Below are 22,250 nucleotides of genomic sequence, written 5' to 3'. Positions count from 1 at the left end.
GAATGCAGCCGTATTCATGTAGTACAAACTGCACATAATTGCTGCAAAGCAAATTTGCATCTGCTGCCAAGGCCTAATAAATGTTCTCTATATTAAAAGTGGTAGCATACGTTACCACACGTATATACAAACATAGGCAGAACCAGAAAATTTCGTTCGAATGGACGAATTCTAATTCAACTAAAACTTAAATATATATAACTTGAAAAATATTTTTATTTTTTACGAATACAAATTTTTTGAGATTCCAACTTTTTATAGGAGAACTTAATTTTTCAAAAGTTGGGGGGCGGGGGGCCCCTCCCTAGTTCTACCCACGTATGTATAATTAGAATTTTTTTTTTTTTTTTTTGTAGGGAATGGATGGCGTATACAGAAAGTAGAATTTTAATTAAATAAATATAATAATTTATTGGGATGAACTAAAAAGAGGCAAAAAGGAGCACAAATTAATATTGGGCCAAGGAAATGCGTCTCTTCAGGCCAATTGGATTTGTGCAGAGGCTAGGAGGGGTAGATCAGTCAATTGGAAAAGGCTAATTTCGGGAATCTAAAGTTGGGATTATAGGTATAAATTCGTATGCAAAACCGGAGTTGGGGAAATAATTTGAAAAGTCAAAGTCCGAACACGTGTGGCTGAGGTGGCAACCAAACATGTGTGGCCGTCAACGGACCGACCGTGAGGCCACACGTGAGCATTTTAAATATGTTTACTGTCTGGGGTTGGTTTATTACGTTAATTACAAAATAACCCCTTTTAAAGTACACGTTTTTTCCTTTGATCTCCTTATTATTGTCCAATTTGAATCCCGAGCTTTTTTTTTTTTTTCCTTTTTGCTTTATTCTTTAATGTAATGCAGTCTTAAACTTGATTTTATCATTTGAGGTGCAGATACAGTCCAATGAACGGAGATATACGCCTTCAATTATGTCAATAATTTGTCAATTTAATAAAAAAAATTCATTAAGGCATTTAGTTTTAGAAACACTTAGGTAATCTTTATCCACAAATCGCAATAAGAGTTTTTTGTTTTGTTTTGTTTTGTGTAGGGTGTTTTTTTTGGCATTCTTGTGTGTGGTTTACATGTCGTTTCTGTGAATTTAAAATGACAAAATTGGATTCAACTTGGTGGTTTAATTTGCTTAGTTGCTCGTATCATATTTGAAAAAGTTCAAAAGTTTAAGTGTCAAATCAAACAATAAAAAGGAAAAATTAAGAGTTTAATATCTTACCATAGTGCATTTTGAAATTAACCCTCTTGTATTTGGGATTCTAATTTAGAAACTAACGTGACAGCCAGCTATAGCCTATAGGCTACTATGTTGACAGCTAAAATTCTCAAAGGCTAATGGGAGGCCTAATCAAAATATCGAAGAGTATCTCAATTATTTGTTGTTACATGAGGTTGCGATTCCAAGTCGGTATAAATACTATTCACTCACCATGTGATATGATAGTGAAGTTATCACTCACTTTCTATTGTTCTTTATTATTTACTGGGGAATAATACTTGTCTTGCACTTTCTAGTACTATGTTAGTATCGGGTTGAACTGAACTTGTACAAGCTAAGCTAGCTAACATTTGACTCAAGCTCACTTGAGCTGGGGTCAAGAACCAGTTGATGTTAAAACTAATATTAATGTAGTATATTAAAGGCATTTGAATCAATAAAAAGTAATTCAACTTGGTGGTTATACGTATAATCAAGCTAATTTCGATTATAGATGTATATTTGTTAAAAAATAAAATAAAAGTACAACGATATTCGACTTGTTTAGACCCTATTGAAAGTAATGTCCTTGATTTTTCAATAGCAATGTTTGGCATCTTTAGTGTTTTTCCATATTGAACTGCAATACATATTCAGTCAAAATCTTGATCTTAAAACTTTGCCATCTAAACATTTATATCCATTTCTCATGTTTTTATCAATTCTTTCTTAATTGCCATCTAAAGTACATAAGTTCAACTCAATTTACCCACGCCATTTCATGTTCACATCCAGTGCAGACAATGTTTGGTAAATTACTACACATAAACTTAGCAAATATTTTAAATGGATTTTTTAAGCAGCTATCCCTTATGCACCTGATAGCACACATATATTATATCCAACCTATATGTAAATGCACACACTAACAAATTATTGTCCTCTTTTGTATTTATATGTTTTTTAATTAATTTTATTTATTCAAAATTTAACACTTGAACTACATCGTAAGTGAACATTCATTAGTAACACCCATTTTAAATGGTAGGAATATCTTTTTCTTTTCCTTCCGGTAGGAGAAGGATGAAATTTAAGAAGTAGGGGAGGGGAAGGGGTGTTTAAACCCAAGACCTCTAATGGTGCATTTGATAAATTTAAAATTTGAAATCTGAAATTTGAATCTACTAAGTTATTGAATATATATATATATATATATATATATATATATATATATATATATGAAAGTAGCTATTTTAATCACAGTGTTTCTCACTCCTATGTACGTGCCTAATTGAAGAGAATTAACGGGTTATGGGTCATTTGGGTTTTACCTATACTAAATCCTATTTGGATTATATTATGTGTTTAAAAATTATCTTTAATTTTAAAATAACTCCTATTTGGATTATATTATGTGTTTAAAAATTATCTTTAATTTTTGGATTATATTATGTGTTTAAAAATTATCTTTAATTTTAAAATAACTCCTATTTGGATTATATTATGTGTTTAAAAATTATCTTTAATTTTAAAATAACTTTAAAAAACAACTAATCTTATCTAATGATGTCTGCTTCTATCAAATTATTACAATGATTATATTATATGTTTAAAAATTATCTTTAATTTTAAAATAACTTTAAAAAATAACTAATCTTATCTTAATGATATCTGCTTTCTACCAAATTATTACATAGAAATATAATAAAACCTTTTTAAATTACAATTATTGAAATCTCACATATCCCATAAATTACTTCCTTTTTACCACCATATCATTGATTAGTATTCAAATTGTTCATCATCTCTTCTTAATTTTGAATTAACTTAGTGTTACACTGATAGATTTACCAATATTATTGGAAATTGAATATTTTTTGATGAAGTAAAATGGGTTAATGGTTCTTTTTTTTTTCTACTTAATTAAGTATGAATATATAATTCTAGGTTTTGGTCATTATAAAAATTTAAATTATCTAAAAGAATATCTATAAGTTTTAGGTATGGGGTACATTATTTGATGTATACTATCATATTATAGTCAAAGTATGTATACAAAATTTTAAATAATAGTAAATAATTGAACATTTAAAATATGTTAATTTTTTAAAATTAATATGAATGAACATGTAGAATTGTTGTTAATTTTTATATTTAAATTATTCATATTTGTATAAATTCACAATAAATAAAAAAACTGTGCTAAGGTACGAGTAAAATTCTAGTTATTAATTTAAGATGTCATATTTTTAGTTGTCAAATACATTTGAATATATTAAAATTTGAAATCATTACATTTAAGTACTAAATTTGATTATCAAATAGGGTCTAAGTTTTAAAGTTTTAATATTAACCGCTAGACTGAGGTTTCAATGGCAAATAATAGGAATATTATTAAGTCACAAAAATGATGTAATGTTAGTTTTTACATGTTGGTGCCGCAATTAAAGAGTAAACAGTTCGACTTGGACATAAGCAACGCGATGCCACTTCTTCCATCAGCATTAAAGATCCGATAGAAAAGTTTGGCTGATTGCAAAAGCGTTAAGAATTGGCTGTTAGTGCAAAAGTCAAAGAAGGTGACACGATATGTTAAAGAAGGCCGGAAATGAACTTAACGGTATGCGGCTAGTATTTGCTGCTTTGCCCTTTCTATACAGTAAATTGTCAATAACTCCCTTGTGCTTTGAAGAAGTTATCCCTTCTCCGGTTCTCCCCCTATTGGCTTTAAAACCTACCCTCATCTGCCTCCTCGGAGTTTTAGAGTAAAAGGTCAATTAAATGATAAAAAATTAATAATAACAATTCTTACTGCGTTGAGATTTATTAGAGAGACTATTCTGATTTAACTTAAAAAAGAAATGTTTAGTTTTTAAAACTACAATTGCAATCAAGAGGCAAACATGAATGTATGGCAAAATTGTTTTTAGCAAACCATATCATCGAAACATTTTTTTTAGGGTAAAAGTGTGTATATTTGTAAGCATGATTTTTTGAATTTTTTTGAGATAAAAGTAAAATCTATAACAATAATGCCTACTACATAGCATATTTTCGAGTCTGTTGGGGCAACTTTTTAATCTGAACAACTTTTTAGGGTACAAATTTTAAGATAATTAATGATGTCATAATCTTGGGGGCCAAAGTGAGACTTTGGAAACCCTTGTGGGGTAGATTCTGTCTGATGCAAACTAATATGGATATTAAAAGTATTACTCAAAATTAAACCTTTATTGCTCTATTGAATCAATTCTACAAGGTTAAGAACTAAAGTTTTTGTTTTCATTTACTTCTGATAATTCTTCTAATGCTGATTTGGAGAAGGTAAGATTGCTATTGAAGAATTTTGAGTTTGCATATGGAAGAAGTAAAAAGAAAGGAGCTGAAGAGAAGCTTTAGGAACTAATAATTTTATGGTGTGCCTAACTTCCTCACTAATTAGGCTTGACGAAATATGCTTTAAACTCTAACGATAAAGTATCTGCTACTAACTAGTGGTTACACATGCAAAAGAAATATCTTAGATGCAAATAGAAGCTAGGCAATTTCCTAGCTTAGTGCAGGAAACACTAAGCCCAGGTAATTTCCTCTTTTTAAACTTTTTATAGTTCTTTTCTATACATTTGCTAAAACTTAAAACCTAGATCTATGCGTTGTACTTAGTTTGTCTTAATTAAATGGAAAGAAAGTCTGTTCTTATTAAATTAATCAAGTCAATCTTTGGATTTTGTGTCACCACATTTCATGATGTTATGTATCCAATTTTCATGTCATATTTGGATTGCACATCTTCTATAAGGACCAAAAGTAAAAACATATATTACAGATAGTGCATGCCACTGATATTATATCTTAAAAAAGCATAAAATTGGCATTAACACCCGTATATATCTGTATAAATGATGCTTCATGTTTTGTTCACATCAATTGGGATTAAAGAAGTAAGAAAGGAGGAGGAGGGATTTAAATCCAAAATTTTTAAGTTCTAGACTCTCCATATTAACTACTAGATTAAACCCTTCTCGACATGTGAACTATTAATTTTTGATGTTATGGTAGAGAAATGAATATATTTCTTTGTATCATTAGAGGTTCCTTTTTTCAAAATTGTTTCTATATTGATTTTTTCTTTTTCTTTTTTTTTTGTTTGTTTATCTTCGTGTCGGCATGACCGTGTTGGTTGATTTCAAAAAAATTTGTGAAAAGCTCCGCATCTAACTAGAAAGGAGCCATCTTGAAGTTTTGGACAATTTGGTGGCTATACAATTGACACTTTGTAAGTGAAAGGAACGCGGCTGGCAACACATACAGGTTCAGACATCATGTAACCAAACTTTAAAGATGATAAACTGTCAAGCCCCAAGCAACATCTATATAGCAGGCCATCTTGAATGCATCAATGATCTAAGCTTAATGTTTAGGATATGCTCATTTGTTAGCCAGCCTAGTAATAGGAGTACTAATACACTCAGTTATAAACTGAATAAGCAAGCAATGCACATTTATTTTGATGAGGAGTTCTTCGATTCTCAGTGTCTTAGTACACTTTTGTAAAGGAAAACTTGAGCCCTTGCTCATATATTGTAAATTCTCTCTTAGTAGAAATATATTAATCTATCGTTTCGGAAAAAAAAAAAAACTAGAAAGGAGCCAATCCCTGATAAATTGTTTTAGCTCATGCAATTTTTAGGCACTTAATTTTCCATTTCAGCTTTTATAGAGCTTCAATTGATTGTCCAAACTTCTTTTTAACTTTTTTCATTACTATTTGAAATATGACATTGAATCTGAACCAAGCCCTTGCAGGACCACAGTAGGTCATGCTATCATGCTCCTTATTAGTTTCCTATTAGCACACAATGAAAGCAGTCCGGTTGGCTTTGTCTTTCAGCAAATAATGTTCATCAGATGAGTATCTAGAATATTTATTCTTGGATGTATATATAGCATAAAAACAATGACCGGAAGACAAGTTCCTTGGACTATAAATCAATTTTGATGTTGAACAGCAATCAATAAAAGCAGTAAAAGAGTTGTTTCCATTGCATAAAACTTCTAATCTAATGAGTGGCTATGGAGCACAATATAAAGGGTGCCAAAAAAACTCAAGCACAAAATCTTTAACCTAAATTTCCAGCTTCCTAGGTGCATGCATTTTGGTTAGCAATCTTCCAAGAACCTTACACTAAGAAAAAGCAACTACACAATCCAACTTCTATATGTCTTCTCATCAACTAAGAAAGTGCTGAAAACGTGTCAATATTTATAAAGAAAATAGGAACACTTTATCTTAAATGCAATTATCTTGTCCATTACCGAAGCCTACCATAGGTTATAAAAGGAAAACAATGTTAACAATGTGGTTTCATCTATTGGGACATAAAGGTAGTTTTCTTGTCTGGATGACAATTGCTAGCTTGTTTGCATTATTAAGTAAAGTATTGGTGTATCATTGGATGTTACTTTCATACGAGATATGTTGACGTAGGAGAAGCTCCAACGGAAAAAAAAAAAAAAAAAAAAAAGGTTACGTAGGAGAAGATGATTCCTCTCCATCACTTTGATTTGAACCATGGACGTCATGACCTAAATATTTTAGGTTACCTTCTTCCATGTGGACGCAAACATTTTAGAATGTCAATTTTAGGTTGTTTAAAGTAATAAGCCTTTAATGTTATTTAAGTAAAAATTATTTTCAAGTACCTAGTGTTGTTTATCTTCTCTTTTACTGCAACTTTTTTATCGTATGAAAAAAGAAAACTGGTGTTTACCTGGGATGGGAAGATTTCATTCCATCGCTTTAGGTCACGACCTAAAAATTTTAGGTCACTTCCATGAATCCCGGTGCATTCTCAAAGTCTTACTTTTCAAGAAGCATTACTTAACCTCACATCAAAATCTTTATCAAGTACTCTAGTACGATTATTGTAGTTGTTCGCAAATATTGGCCTTATTTGGCAAGCAAAGTTTTTTGTCAAGTTTGTCACCTACAATTTTTTTAACAATTTTAACTACAATAACTTTTTAAAATCTGTAAACTATATATTTCAAAATACCCAAAAATTTACCAACTTAAAAAATTTTTTCTACAACTTCTATAGTAATTTACAATAAGTTTTAGACAAACACTCAAAAAACTCACTTGTCAAACGGGGCCAATTTGTTCTGGTGTAGAAAAGAAAATTTTCATGAGATTATTATTAATGTTTATTACCATGTGAGAATGAGTTGAAGCTTCAACATTAGTTTAGAGCCCTTGGTTTTTACCAAATTTCCTTGTGTTTCTTTTCTTTTCTTTTTTCTCGAGAAAGTGAAGATCTGCAAACTAATTAAAATATAGACAAGCTTGGGATATGATCATGAGTCAAGAGTTTTGGTTCTTCAAGATTCATGAAAAATCTTTGATTGGATATTTCTACAGATGATTAGAGATTAAGCTCATCGACTATATAAGCAAGCTCAACATCAACTCAACTGATTAAACACAACAAAGAAAAGGGGAGTACTTTGAAAAAGAAAAAAGATTAGTGGAGCAGAAAGAATTGGTCCTATTATGTAACCGGTATTCAAAATAATCCCAGTTTTTGTCTACTCTTTTTATCCGCAGGTACTCTTTTTATCGGCTGCCGGAACAGCTTTAGTGTCACCATTTTGGTCCCCTTGCTGTCTCCTGTTTTCCTTACCTAACACAAAATTGAAAAGATAGAAAACCCAAAAAGATTTGTAATTATATTTGATTTAGTGGATATTTGTTTCTTTGCACCCCCACTAATTAGGGATGCTAAAGTACGTGCCTTGTCCATTGGTGGTTTCCAAACCCTATTTTTTTTTGTTTTCTTTGTTATATTTCCAAGATAAAAGTTCCTTAAACATAAAGCACAAGACAAAATTCTTTAATATAATTGTTGTACTATTAGGACAAAAATCTAAGATTTTTAAGACTTTATTCTCTTAAACCCTATTTGTTTTTTCTTTTCTTTATTGGTTTTCTTTGTTATATTTCCAAGATAAAAGTTCCTTCAACATGAAGCGCAAGACAAAATTCATTAATATAATTGTTACACTATTAATTAGGACAAAAACCTAAAATTTTTAAGACTTTATTCTCTTAATAACATGATAATTACAATTTAACTTTGCGTCAACTGATGTGGCAAAAAGCATAGATCCATTCACCTATGATGAATTGGGACCATGCTACTTCAGTAAGCCATATAATCAAATAATAACCTAGGTTATTAGCCTTGAGAGAAACGAGGAAATTTAAACATTTCTCCATGGCAAACTACTAGCTTTGATTCCTCTGAAATTGTAAAATTAATGAAGATTCCAAGAAGAAGAATAAACAAACCTATCTGCATCTCTTAACTGTTTTATCAAGGACAATTTCAAATTCCTCATAGATGCTGGACCACAACATAAATATTAGTAACTAGCCTACATACAATATGGGATTTTGTGACTCTAGTAAATTAAATAGTGATCAGTGAGCATATTTCAATTTTCAAGATGATGAAGATTAATTAATGTAATAAGCAATCTCATCCAACAGCAACATGCGGGCGTAATTTAGTTAATCATGGAATATTATGAACTTGAAAACTTTCACTAGCTAGTGATCAGATTATAATTATAATTGTTATGAACAACTTTCTAGAATCATATTGAAAATCTCATCTTCTTTGTGCCAAAATTGGCCTACAATAGTGACCTCGTCACAATTACAGATTAGGATGATTAGGACGTCTCTATACTAATAATTATTGACATCCCTTTCCACCATAGAAAAATTAGGGAGAAGCGGCGCCCACGATAATTCTAATATTAATAGATCATTAACATAATTAATGATGCCAATCAATTGAGACTGAGCAACTTTTCACGTTAGTGAAGCTTTGTCAGAGCTCCACAAAGGCTTTTTGAATACTTAGACAGGGTGATTGTGTGAAGTTAGCAAGATACAATTTGTCACTTAAGTGCAATTACTCATATTATTGCCTCTAGAAGCATAAGATGGAACTAGAAAATTTACATTATGGAGGAAAATTTTAACGTATAATTTGAGCCCAAGTATATTATACAAACTAGTTCAAAGTTTTTGTGGTGGGACAAAATTTAATTTTTATAGAATAACTTTAAAAAATTTCAATTATTTTTATGAGAGCAAAATCAAATTTTCAGAACTTGTGGGCTTGTGGCCACTCCCCACCCCTAGGTCCGTCCTTGCTTGTTTCATCTGAGTAAGAATAGTAAAATATCCCACCTCTAAATACCAACATTTTTGCAATGTGATTTTTTCCACAAAAAAGATAAAATTATTAAGTTTTAATGAAGCACTGAGCGTGAACAGAACTTAAAATCTTAGTCGAAGAATTGAATAAATACAATCTTATATTAGGTAATTCCTCACCAATCAATAAGAAAAAACCACTAAAAGAGAGAAAGAGATAAATCTGAAAGCCACTGATAGATGACAAATCTTAAAAACTTTGATACTCAAGTCAAAACTAAAATCTTGTGTTATGCAATTCTTGACAAGAAAAAGAAAAGATGATTCTAAACTTTCTTGGGCTTGTTTCTCACGGAGAAAGGATCAACACATTCAAAATTCCAGCTGCTATATATGTATTTATATGTACCTTGATCAAGAAAAAGTTTGCTTTATTTTGTTTCTAATGGAACATCGTCACTATTCACTAGCATATTGAGAGTGACTTAATCTGACAAAGACTGCCAAATGGATTTTGAGACAAGGCATATCAAACCACAGTTTAACTCATATGTAACTGATGGGAAAGGATATTAGCCTGGTTAGCAATGATATCCTTATGATGGTGATGTTGCTAGGAATAAGATAGGCACTAAAAGCGACTTTTTCGTCTTAGAAATACACTGTTAAAGCATTTTGAGGTGTAAAGGGTCAGTGGTCCTTCAATCTTTTCAATCATAGAGTAATTACTGCATTTTGATGAATTCAACATTCTTGGTTTTCACGTTCTTGATTAGATAGCCGAAAGTGTGTATTTTGGACAAAAGATTATTTGAAAAACTTTTTCTTAAATTATCGCTATAATACTTTTTTGATGTAATATATATGAGATATAAAATGATTAGGAAGATAAAAAATGATTGAAAAATATATTTACTATAAAAAAATATAATTTATTTGTAAATAATGGACTATCCAAATCAAGAAGGATATATGAAAACAATCATTTTTATTTTAGTTTTTTCTAAACAGAAATAAATACACTATAGGATTTTTGTTTTAGTAAAAAGACTTTTAAAAATCTTCACTAATTTCAAAAGTGTGTTGGAAATATAAAAAAAGGAAAAGGTAATCGTCAATATTGACATACATATATATACACACACATATGACGTTGATTTCTTTGAAATGACAACTATACTCTTTACTAGTAAAGATTGATCCTTCTGAAAAAGGGACTTATCTTTTCATAAATAATTTGTTGTAAAACTAAATAGGTGCCGTGGCATTATCACTAACTAACAAGTATTTGTCCATCCCTCCTTGCAATGAATAATTACCATTTCGAATTTTGTTTGTAGGCCTTTTTTTTCACATTCAAATATTTTTTTTACGTTTAAATAATTTTTTTAACGTTCGGCCTTTTTCTAACTCCTTCTGAAGGGAAAGCTGTTTTTTTCTTGTTCTTTTAACGTTTCAAACATTAGCCAATATTAAACATTCTTACTAATCCCCACCCCAAATTAATGGAGTTCTGTGGATCAGAAAATTAGGGAATATTACTCATTGCTAATGTACTATTCAGCCATGATTCCATAACTAGTTGAAAAGTGTTGCTTTTGTTGGACACCGAAATGCTGTGAACTAGGAGCTACTTATATCAAGTAGGAAGTCTTCTATTATAGTCCTTGAGTTTGATGAAGTCTTCTATTGAAATGTTGTGGAATTCTCTATTCTCCTAGGAATGATCTTTTGTCATGGGATAAAAGTGAGGGCATTCTTATAGTTCAAGAGGAAAAACAAATAAAATAGTGGTGTAAAATTGAAAAGTGAGGTAAAGTTCTTGACATCCTAGAAGTTTATGGATTCCTAGTTTATCAACACTTACATACCAGACCAAAAAAAAAAAAAAAAAAAAAAAGAGTTCACGCATGCATCAAATCTTGGTCAGTTTATGGACTTCCTAGTGAACTTGGATAATATTCATACACACCTTTGCTGCACTTGTTACTTGTACCATAATTAAAAACTTAGGTTGGAGTTAGAGTTGTGGGGTGTGGTTTCACTATTTAAATTTCGTTGGTTTGTTTGTCTGTTTATTTATTTTTATTCTTTTCCGTCGAGTTTATTTCAAAAATGAAAAGAAAAGCTAATTCTAGTAACAAAATATTGAGATCTTATCAATTAATAAGCTTTCAAAACACTAGAATGAAAGCATGATTCAAGTTTTCTAAACAGCTTATTGGTTCAAAGTTATAACATCAATATATTCAATAAGCAGCTTGAGAAAAAGCAGAAGCTAACAAGAAAAGAGGCCTTTAGACTTGAACCACTTTGCTTCTTGAACTGGCAGATGGTTGATCCTTTAATCTCAATTAATCCGTTGGGCACTGATTATTTTGAAGGAATAGGGGGGAAATGAAAGAAAAGGAAATGGAGGGATAAAGTTTTTGATATTTGGATTGAATTTTGAGGAGTGAAAAGAAAAGATAGGAGAGAAAGGGGGGGAATAAAGTCTTGTTAGTTTTTGCGAACCTATTTTCCATTCAAAAGTGGACGAACAGAGAAAAAGAAAACCAAGATTAATGAAAATTTTACAAATTGAACTTTTAAGTTAAAGATAAAAACATAATTAACGTATGATAATTTTCTTTTCTTCCTTAATCCAAACAATATTTTTCAATTTTTTTGTTTTTCATTTTTAATCCAAATAAGATCGATGAAACTTGCTTTCATCTACTCTCTTTTTCTTTTCTTGTTTTTCTATTACAGTTCTCTCATTTCTTTTCCTTCCCTTTCCTTCAATTCAAACGGTGCCTTAGTTTTCAAATTGAAGTCTTTGTAGGAATATTTTATATGAAGTCTAGAATATGGTGGTAGAATTTGAACTTATTAATTATTACAATCGGCAATGACTGCCACTGACCTTTCGTTTTCTTGGAGGGCAAGAAGCGAGAATCATCATTAAATATTTTTAGTTGCAGCTAAGTACTTCAAACACGACTGATTGAAAAGTACTGCGGATATGATGCAATCATTCATAATTATATATATTACCACCACAGAACAGTACAAGGTTTGCAGCATGATGTATATTTGTTTGAAATAGTTTGTTCAGCACAAATGTCTGTATTAGAAGAACTCAACGCGTCAAAAATTTGAAAGTGGAGATGAGAATATATATATATATACACACACACATACTAGAAGGAACCAGACTGTGCTGTGGCCCATCTATAAAATTATGGTTAAAATTCATTACACTATAATTTGCTTTCAAATAAAAAGAAATTATAATTGTCAAAAAATGAGCCTAAAAAAGTTTATCATTAGTGGAATGTTTCAAAAGTTTGCTCCAACTTACTTATTGTGACGCAATAGAGATATATACTGTATTGTATGAACAAAAAACAGTAAAAAATTCAAAAACCAAGCACATGAGAAAAACCAAGCACACTATAATTTGCTTTCAAATAAAAAGAAATTATAATTGTCAAAAAATGAGCCTAAAAAAGTTTATCATTAGTGGAATGTTTCAAAAGTTTGCTCCAACTTACTTATTGTGACGCAATAGAGATATATATTGTATTGTATGAACAAAAAACAGTAAAAAATTCAAAAACCAAGCACATGAGAAAATGCCAAACCGGTTCAATATTAACATAAATGCCACTTATGCTTCATAAAACTCAAGTATCATGCTATTATAATTACAAATGCGCACATAAAATTTCACCACTATTTCTTTTTCAAACAAGACACTATCATGTAAAAACTTCTATCCTACAAATTCACAATAAAACTTGTAAGAAAGTTGAATGGAAGGCTTTTCAATGCATAAAAAAAGTTACAAAAATTTAGTACCAAAGAATTAGTAAAATAAGTGCAGGATTCAATTATGCATTAAAAAGGAACTAAAACATCAGAATTGCAAAAAATAAATTTTGCATTGAGATTTAAGACAAACAGCACAAAAGGAAAATCGATTTGCAGATCCAAAATAATGGAAGGCTTAATGAATATCAAAGAGATCAAGCCAAAATAAATAAATACACCAAGGTAACAGAATAAAGAGGCAAAAAAAGAAAAACAATAAAGGCTAAAAAAATACAGTTAATAAAAAAGTTAAGTCCATATTTGGCAGCGTGAAATGAGGGAAGAATAGGAATAAAAAGAATGGAATATACCAGATAGTAAAAGTAGCGAGGGTAAAAGGTCTATTGTCTATATATCTCCTAAAAAAAAGATGATCATGAATCATGATTTTTGAACAATGGAATAAAAGAAATATCCATTCCTGTGCAAGAAAAACATACATTCAATTAATTATAGAGGAAAAAGAAAAAAATGCATTGATTGAGCGGAATGAGGAAAGGCAGAGAAAAATTAGGATGAAGGAAAAAAAGAAAAGAAAAAGCAAAATACTAGATTAAAGAGTTAAAATTGACGGAATAGGAAGTGACAATATAAATCAATTGATTATTACAACACCTCTCCATGGTCAACAATAATCATCTAAAAAAATAGTTAGAAAATAATCTTAGTATAATTAATTATAAAGAAAAAATTTGAAGGGAGAAAAAAGAAAGATGAAGAAAAAAGAGGGAGATGAAGGTTAAAAACAGAGTCAGAAAGAGAAAGAAAAAAAATTGGGAGGAGAGATATTTATGACTTTTGACTAACCATAAAAAATAGTGGAGCAAAAATTCAACTACAAATAGAAACTGGCACTTGTCAAAATAAGAGACTATATATTTGACAAAAAAAAGAGATTGCTACCATAACCTCTCTTTCTTTTTGTATACAAGGTAGAGAGAGAGAGACACGCACAAAAGGAGACTTCAAGTCATTCAAAGGTATATTAGTTATGACAAACGAACATAGACATATTCTATATTCCCAGTACAGTATAGTAATTGAAATGCCTTGTCCTGTGGATATCCCAAGCAAATGCTAAGGCAATTGTCCGCGTTTACTAAGGATTCTTCTCCGGTGGGCTAACCAACATTTTTCCACTAGAGAAAGACAACATTACACATTAGAACGAGAATTAATGCAATCTATTACACCAAATGAAGTCACTCTCCAAATGCTTCATATGATTAGTCTAAGATTAAAAATATCACTCATGTAGTACCAAAATTAAGGGAAACGTTAATCGCACTTCTACTATCATTTTTTATCATATGATTTTTGTATCACTCATGTACCACCAAAATTAAGGGAAATGTTAATCATATTCCACTTTTCATTAATCACATTCCTACTGTTATTTATTTTTATAAGACTATATGATAAAACAAATGGTAGAAGCGTGATTAATAAAAGGTGGAGTGTGATTAACCTTTTTTAAATTAATTTATGCTTGATAAGACTAAGGCTTTTTTGGTTATAAAATAATGAAAATAGCATAAAGTTACATATTTCTACTTCCTTGAAATTTGAACTAAATTAGTACAAAAATCTATAAACCATGATTTCACATGCATAACGTGAATTATACACTACTGCAAAGTTATACTTGTAATTTCGTTTCAGTTAATTCTAATTAATTTCCTTACGTGACAGAAAAATTGTTGAGAATTATGTGGTGTAGCATTTTCACACGTCAATCTACAGAAAACAAACGCAGCCTAATAGACGTTTACGTATTTAAAGTTTCCACACCCAAGACGCGCTTTCTTCCTAAAGTGGTGGACTACCAACAAAAAGTCGTCCACCTTATTTAAATGAAAAACGTTTTTAGTGCTCGTATGGCCTACCATATTGGTATAGTTTTTTTTTTTTTTTTTTTTTTTTTTCCTTTTCCTTTTTCAAACTTAGGTTAGAGGCCCATAGCCTTCTAGCATGTCGGCACGGTGAAGAAGAAAAGGTATCAAAGCCTTTTTTTTCTTGAGTTGAGGAATTTGTGGGATCTTCTTTTACAGGAAATATTGGGAATTTTTGATAGTGAGGAATCAAATTCTAAGTATGTGAGGTTAGAGAACCAGTGGTCCTAGAGTGGATGAAGAATGAAAGAAAACAAATGTTCCCCACGATTGAACAATTCAATTGGGGTAGAATTTTGCTTGCTTAATCAATTGCACTCAAGATCTTCTTCATCTCTCCCATGGGAGGGCGAGAGACCAAATTTGGTCTTTTCCAATGGGAGGAAGTACTCTTTATAGTTTTTAGTTTCTCTAATTTGAATAAATTCTCTTCTAGGATTTCCTAATGAGAGAATCTTCTCTCCTAATATCTCCTAGTGAAAGTTTCTTCTTTCCTAGATTGTTCTACTGAGAGTTTTATTCTCTTCTGGATTTTTTTTTCTTGTGAGAGTTTTTTTGGGTTTTTATCTTTATAAAATTTGAGATTTTGTAAATTTAGAATCTAGTTTCTCAGATTTGCAAATTTCTCCATTATTGTTAGATCTAAATTTCTCTTTGAATTTGAATCAGTTTTAATCAAATCTGATTGTCAGTAGACTTGCACTGATGTATTGAGTTATAGTGATTAATGTGGATGGAAGATATATAGGAGCATCAATGTTATCTTTATTTGTATCATTTTTTTTTAAATATGTTATATCTATTAATTTCATATGTATATGTATCTGTGTTATATTTGTTTGATGTATTTTTTGTCATTAGTGTAGATTTGTTTGAATGAAATGATCTTTTCTGTATAAAAAAAATCAATTGCACTCAAATGGGCAATATTCCTAGCTAGCAAAAGTGGAAAATCAGGAATCAACTGGGCAAGAATATCTTACCTAATTTCAGTGGTTGTTGGGATACATAATCTGAGGGTCACTTCGAAATTAATAAGAACAATGGAGATGTAGTATATGCTAGTATATATTAAAGTTGAATGCTACATTGTGGAAAAAGTTGCTTCAAAGTGAAGATACTGAAGTGCGAAATGATAAGCAGGGCTAGTCAGTATTCACACTACATTCAAAGTTCAAATTATGCTTATACAAAATTTTTCCATGTTAAATGGTTATTTTGCTAAAATTGCCATTTGTCTCTTTATTATATTCTTATTGGCTTGCTTTAAGGCCTTGTTCTCGACTACTTCTGATTATATAAAAGCTGATTTTAGAAAATCAGAATTAAACAAATCAAAATAGATGCTTCTGATTTTGGCTTTTTTAGGCTAAAGAAATCTAAAATCATGAGAACACAATAAAATGACTTTTTTGAAAAAAAAAATCAGAATCTAAAATCAGGTGTTAAATATTAGTTGAGAACAAGGCCTAAGTTGATTGGATTAAAGAGCCCCAATAGAGGTGATTTTGAATGAATCTTGATCATCAAATTTCAATTTTTTTTTTTAATGAGAAACACTCTTCCTTGAGTAATTTTTACAAGAATCGATTCTTCACAACCTTTAGAGGAAATGAGGATAGAATAAGGATAAAGGATTTGGATTAGAGTGTCTACGCTCAGGTGGGTAGAATTGGATCGAGTAAAAACAGTTACTAGTCACCTACAAAATGTCAAAAACTCTTTTGGATTTTACTCTTTGTCAACAACCTTTACTATTTGTTTTCTTCTATTTTTTTCCAAACTCTTTTGGATAGATTTTCATGCAAACTATTTCATTAGCTGAAAAGCATAAGTTCCAAAAACTTGAAGTTACCCTTTCTACCATAGAGACAAGGGACGTGAAGGAAAATGAAGGGTGATATATATATTGCAAATTGATTTCTAAGAGATAAACGTCCAGTGGTGCAAAATTTATCAGCTTATCCACAGAATGTAGAATATGGATCAGCTTCACTGTGGAGATTTAAGGAACTTCTTGAAAGGAACCATTCTCCAGTAGTTAGTTGCAACTAAGATTGATGAGAATCTGAAAATGGTTGTTGATTCTGGATAAAGCATAATCTGGAAAAAGTTTAAAGGGCAGAACATATTTCCTCAAGAATATGTGGAATCATTGCCATCACTTCTCTTCCACATCTAAATCTTGCTAGAGGAAGCTGGTCATGTTATAGTTGGTTGATTGTGCAAGTAAATAGGGATGTAGCACCGGCCAACAAGTTTGTCAAATTTTATACAAGACTGGAGAATTTATGTATTTATTCTTTGGAAAATGATTTTCTAATCAAAAGACTCCAGAATTTGTTAGGATAATTACTCCAAAATTAGGTGTTACATTTGTTGTTGGACAGACTTGTTCAACTGAATGAATATTGGGGAAGTTCTTTAATTTTTTTGTGAGGTAACTGCTTTCATTTAATTCGTGTAGAAGAGAAAATTCCTTGTGCGCGCTTGATTTTTTGTGAGGTAACATTAAGGATTTTTAAAATTTATTATTAATTGACAACATTTGATTCAAATATCCCAGAAAAGAAGCTTTGATTAGCATTTAATGGTAAAAAATAGCACGTGAACAACTATATATACAAGAAAATCTTTAGCAAACAATGGGCAAGTGGAAAAAAAAAAGGGCAAATAGAAACAATGTCGGCAGAATAGCATATTATTTTACAATCATCCACTTGCTTTCTTAATCAAAAAGGGAAGTAAGGGTCAGATAAGGGTGTTTTTGGATCCAAAAAAATCTGCAGGTTTTGCATTTAAATTTACTCTGCACTTAATATGCCTCAAATAACTATTCATTCTCTTGCAGTTTCGACCTTAGCTTTAACATTCACATATAAGCCAGTCATTGAGCAATTTGGTTCATTTAAGTGTGTCATACTACGAATAGAACCTAATTTTAAAGAAGATTTTAGCATCTCTCTTCTTTAGCAAGAACACTTGATACATTAATGTTTCATGAGAGCATGCTTCCCAATGCTTTCTTTCTTTCTTTCTTTCTTTTTTGTGTTCTTTTTTCCTTGATTTTTTTTCCTTTCCTTTCCTTTCAATTGTGGGAATAGGTTGCTCCATTTTAGATCTGTCCTTTTCTTCATCCTAGTTTTTCTAGACTTAACAAAAGGACTTTGACAAAAATCCTGACAAGCCTAAGTGATCACTTTGTAGTCATATCAAATGATTTTCCACTATATAATATCCCAATACTTTTGAACGAAGAATGTGACAAGCCAATTTAGTTGGACGTGAGCACTAAACAATATGAATAATTTGAAGTGGTCCAAGTTTTGGGCTCATCAAAGTAGTTCAAACAGACTCCAGTTCCAAAAATTTGGATAACTATTTTGAGCGTATTTGAAGGAAAAAGAACTTGGAATTGACCCCACCCCTTGAACATTGAAGTTCAAGGCTTGTTCTACACCATTGGTCTTGGAAACACAATAATCTAAAGGGATAGTTTCAGAAACCTAATCATGCAGCTTTTGAGTCTTTGATAATTGATATCATGAGTCCTTCAAGATGTCCATTCACATTTCACACCATTGACTAATGAGACTCTTTATACTGTAAGGTCAACTCCAACTATTGCTTTAGTCATGCATGTCAATTCCAACCATTTTCTTTGCTTGCCAAATATTTGGAGTCCAACCGACTAAACTCCTTTAGCCACAAAATCCCCTAGCCCTCCTCCCAAGACCCTAATGGATTGCATGAATGCACCGGTCCTGGCCTCATATCATGTTCAAAGTTCAAACTTAGATACCATTCACATTTGTATGCTACATCCAAATAGCATTTACCTTACTGATTTGGGAGGTGGCACATGACCTAACTCATCTTTTAGGTTTCCTTAGTTCCTCAGGTCCAACTTCAAATTCCCTCAAGTCCGCTCAAAACAGGAAAAGGGAAAAAGGATGAGTAAACCTCAAGTCCAACTTCACAATGTTTGATTGGGCGACACCAAAAAAATTCCTTCACTTTCACGTTAAGTGTTGATCAAACCGAAAGAACCATTTTTTGTGCTGCAACTGGTGATTACATGCAATAACTTCGGGATACAATAATTGCATAACCTCTTAATTTCTACCATTTTATAAGATAAATTAATAATTTTGTTGTCCACTAAAAACTCACAAATTTTGACTAGTTCTAGCATTAGAATTATAATATTAGTACCGGCACTTCTTCCAAATCTCCTTTGTCTTGCTTAGTATCACCAAAAGAACCCATTGCCCTTGAAATTTGTTATGTTTTTCATTACTGCTCTTGTTGTTCTTTGAGATTTCTTTGAAGTCATGCAACTGTCGTTCATTCAAGTACACAAAACTTCAAGCACGCTTAGTCATACTCTGTATTAGTGCATTTTTTTAAAATAATTTTTTGTTTAGTAAGAAAAGAGGAGGATTTCACAAGTAAGAGGAGGAAGGAGGTTCATTCAAGTTAACTAAACTTCAAGTGCAGTCAGTCATACTCTCTGTTAGTGCAATTTTTTTTTAATAATTTTTTGTTTAGTAAGAAAAGAGTGGGATTTGAGAAGTAAGAGGGGGAAGGAGGATTTGAACTTAAGATCTCTAATTCTTAAGATTTCAACCTTAGCACTGGATCAAAACTTTCTTAATCAGGGCACTTTGACGTTAATTGCAAGCAACTTTAATTTTTTAATTTCTTTTTGCTGTTTTCCAGGATCAACAGTAGAGGAGACCGTTAGCAACTTGATTAGAAACCTCATAAGTTCACAATTATTCAAAAGTAGCAGGCTGGATTTATCTAAAAACTATCACAAATCTTAGGAGAGACTGTTGCACTTTGAAAAATTATGGAGCATATGGGCAACTATCGGAAAGCTTAGAATAACTAATTAACATCAGGGGAAAAGAAAGAAAAGTAAGAGCTGTAATAGACGCTTTAGAGGACCAAAATATATAGATATGGAAGTATACTCTTAACTGCCGAGAAAGTGAAGGAAAAAGAACATTAGAGGTTTTACATTCAAATGCCTTTTTTCCTCATAGCTTCTTTAACCAACACTGCCTACTAAAATAAATAAATAAAGCAAGTACACTTTTAAGTAGGTGAAGGAAAAATGCATCCTATGCTATCGAACTAGAAGCTCTCCTCCTAGTAGAATTGTTGAAAAATGAAAATAACCATCAGCCTATCCAGCCTAGGTTTAAAAACTCTACTTATGACTCGTCTAGACTTTAGACGCATAGCACTACTTGGTTAGGTGCGCACTCTGTGTATTAACAAACAGGAGTTTTTGAATCTTTTGTTTTGACTATTCGGATTATCGAATATGACGCAAAACATAGAAAAATTGCCAGATATCTTTGAAAAAATTAATCTACAGAACATAAAACGATGAACTTTGTGATTTTGTAATTGTTTTCTTCTAAATTCACATAAAATGATGTAACCTTGATCGGCACAGGACGAGGTAACTTTGTGAGCAGCAGATATGACATGTGGTTTTTAGCTTATATATAGTAATTGCACGAAATTGAAGATATTTGATTAGATAAAATCAAAGGAAGTCGGAGTCTGTCTTCAAAAAACGTCAATAGTCTTGAAAATCTCAAGCCCACCCACACAAAATTGTAGTCTTCCCCGTCCAAGGACAAATCTAACCGTAAGAGCAATGCCTGTAGAAGTTGACAATGAACTTGCCAGCTTACCCTAGGAACCAGGAAAAAGGTCTTAATGCGTGTGGAGGAGTTAATTCTCAAAGATGTGGGTTTTTAAAAGGCAGAAAAGCTTATGTGGCCAATCAAACTTTAATGATTTTACACTTTTAATATTTTAATATTGGGTTCTATACTTTTGGTCCCTTTATTAAAATGCATACTAATTAGGGGTGGCAATCGGGTCCAAATCGGTTTGAGACTAGGGTATAACAGAAAACCTGCTGATCCGAACCGGACCTGCCAACTCGAAACGAGTTAGGATACCTAACCTGAACTCGAAAATTTTAGGTTGGCGGGTTGATCCGAAATGACCCGAAACTTAATTTTAATTTATTAATTTATCACTGTAATTTCTAATAAAACCAATTTCACGCACAAGACTAAATCAAGTAATAAAATTTTAAATAAATAATCCCAAACCAAATCTAAAATAAATTAAAACACCGTAAAAGTGTTTTATCTCAAACCAAATATAAAATAAATTAAAACAGTATAAAAGTAAAAAATAATATAATACATTATTTGTCCAAATATAATAATTTCAACTTCACACAAGTTAAATAAATTCATTTAGGATTAAGTGATTAATGCCTTGGAAAAAAAGAATAATTTAGTTTAGTAAGATAAAATAATTTTTATTTTATTAAATTATTTTTAATTCATAAACGGGTTATTGGGTCATATCGGGTCACCCACGGGTTGACTCAAAGTCAAACCGTTTTCTTTTCGGGTGCGACTCGATTCTGACCCGAACAGGGAAATCTCAACCCAAACCTATTAATTTCGTGTTAGATTCGTGTCATGTTTTTAGATCGTATCAGAAATTGCCACCTCTAATTAGGGGTGGGCAAAAGAACCTGCCGATCTGAAAACTCGATGAACCCGATCCATTCCGATCCAAAAAATAGGATATCCGATTCGATTTTTCTTAGCTAGGCAGATGAGGGTTGGGTACTCGGAAAAATCGGGTACGGATACGGATCGGAAAAATAAAAACCCGCGGGTACCCAACCCGTAGGGTATATTTTATAAATATTAAAAAATTAGGGATCATTTTATAACTTTGTAATTTTTAATTCTAAGTGCCAGTGAAGTGGCTCACAGTCTCATATTCTAATCCTATATGATCCACCTCCCCTCATCTTGTTTGAGAAAAGCGAATATTCTCGATGAAACATGAACCAAATGAACAAAATGAAAAAAAAATTGTGAAACTCTGTTATAAAAATTGTTCATCCCTTTCATCCTTTTTATTTTTATTCTACTTCCATCGATCTTTCCTGCAAATTTTGCATCAATTCAATCAAAGATTTGTGTTTGGAGTTTCAATTTTTTGTT

This window comes from Coffea arabica, chromosome 2c (assembly GCF_036785885.1).
Source record: "Coffea arabica cultivar ET-39 chromosome 2c, Coffea Arabica ET-39 HiFi, whole genome shotgun sequence".
NCBI lineage: Eukaryota > Viridiplantae > Streptophyta > Magnoliopsida > Gentianales > Rubiaceae > Coffea > Coffea arabica.
The sequence above is the reverse complement of the archived record's forward strand: the minus strand, read 5'-3'. Positions refer to the sequence as shown.